Here is a 1,758-nt window from a genome sequence, read left to right as displayed (position 1 = left end):
TAAATATTCTTTGAAATCTCAACTCATCCAATGAAAATGCTGCAATATATCATTCCATATAAACACCCCAAACTCACTGCTATCAAGTCGATGTCAACTCACAGCAACCAAGGTCAACAGTTCAAAACCCCCTGCCACTCCACAGGAGAAAAATGGATTTTTTACTCATGTGAAGAGCTACAGTGTTGGAAACTCACCGGAGGAAGTTCTACCCTGACCTATAGAGTTGCTATGCTACACAGAGGATATGCTTATTCCAGATAGCCCACATAAATATATACTTCAGTGTTAGCAGTTTGTTGGCAAGGTGTTCAACTTTTATTATGATATCTGTTTTATGGTGCCTGGTCTTCTACAGCAATATTTTCTAAGGTATTCAGAATCTGGATGTACAATTCCAAGATTGTACGCATTGAACAGCACACACTTCCAGATACATATTTGAAAGATATTTTAATACTCATGGTCTACATGTATTTAAGTAATCCTCACCAGTTAGCAGAAGTGGCAAACTGAAGAGTAGGAAAAAATTAACTGTTTCCATACAACACACAACAATCTATTATGCTGTATCCTGTCATTTTAAATTAATGTGCAGTGCAAAGTATGAAAATGGAATGTTCATTAAGTTTTAAAATTGTGTGCTCGCTTCGGCAGCACATACACTAAAATTATAACGATACAGAGTAGATTAGCAAGCTTTAAAATTGTATGTTCCATCCTGTTAAAACATCTTCACACACTGACATTGTCATAGGCCTGCCCTCTGCACTTAGAAAAAGTAATTTTGCAATCTTCACATAAATAGTGAAGTACCAGTACTTGATTTGTGGTTCCTGTCACCAATATGATTTTTATGCTAGTACTTGTGATAAATTGCTTTACAGGTTTTCTATCTGTAGTGATTAGGCATTTTTAAAAATCATGTGACTGATCTGTATGAGTAAGAGCAGGAGTGGAATCTATCAGCAAACTGAAATTTCACAGACAATTGTTGATCAAACTTTATCACATAAAGTTTATTAATTCATTCTACATTTTGGACTATACTGTGAGTTGTCTTTTCTGTCTTGCCATATTTTGATATGCGACTGCTAAAAAATGAATCGACTGAGCACCACGTTCTTTCTTCCCAAAATGTTTGAAATGAACTAATTTGTCACTGAAGACTGCAAGTCCACTTGAGTTTCACTTTTCCTCCTTTTTTAACCACTCAGACCAATATTCAGGTTTGAAGGGTAAGGAATCTGAAGGTTGCCCCTGTAAGACAGTTTTTATTTTATTTTAAAATTTATTTCCTATTAAACTCAACCCCTTTTGGGGCTTCCCATCCAACCCTCATGCTTTTTCCGCCCTCCCTGACCTCCTCCTAGTTTTCCAAGTTTGGACTTTTAGTACATAAACCACATGTATTCTTTTTTGTTTTGCTTATAACAATGGTGATATTACATATTTATCTTTGTAAGATTGACCGAGTTTATTAAAATAATGTTCTCTAGTTCTCTCTATGTCTTGTCATGTTAAGAGAGGATTTTTTTATTTGATGTATAAAATTCCATAGTATGAATGTACCAGAGCTTGCTTATCCATTCCTATTTATTTAGAGATTTGGGTTGTTTCCATGTTTATATTGTTGTGGAAATTTCTACAATGAACATAGGTATACATATGTCTGTTCGTGTAATATTCTTAATTTCTTTAGAGAATATACCCAGCAGAGAGATTTCTAGATCATAAGTCACTTGGATTTTCCTTTAT

General features: G+C 34.6%; 1 non-coding gene across 1 annotated transcript; it reads right to left on the bottom strand.

The window, feature by feature from the left end:
• Nucleotides 1-1,135: 1,135 nt before the first annotated feature.
• On the bottom strand, nt 1,136-1,256 carry LOC142454087 (small nucleolar RNA SNORA61). Its single transcript, XR_012785616.1, has one exon. It is a non-coding gene; the product is annotated as a small nucleolar RNA SNORA61 (small nucleolar RNA).
• Nucleotides 1,257-1,758: the final 502 nt, after the last annotated feature.

The sequence above is a fragment of the Tenrec ecaudatus genome, chromosome 7 (assembly GCF_050624435.1).
Source record: "Tenrec ecaudatus isolate mTenEca1 chromosome 7, mTenEca1.hap1, whole genome shotgun sequence".
NCBI classification, from domain to species: domain Eukaryota; kingdom Metazoa; phylum Chordata; class Mammalia; order Afrosoricida; family Tenrecidae; genus Tenrec; species Tenrec ecaudatus.
The sequence above is the reverse complement of the archived record's forward strand: the minus strand, read 5'-3'. Positions and strand labels throughout refer to the sequence as shown.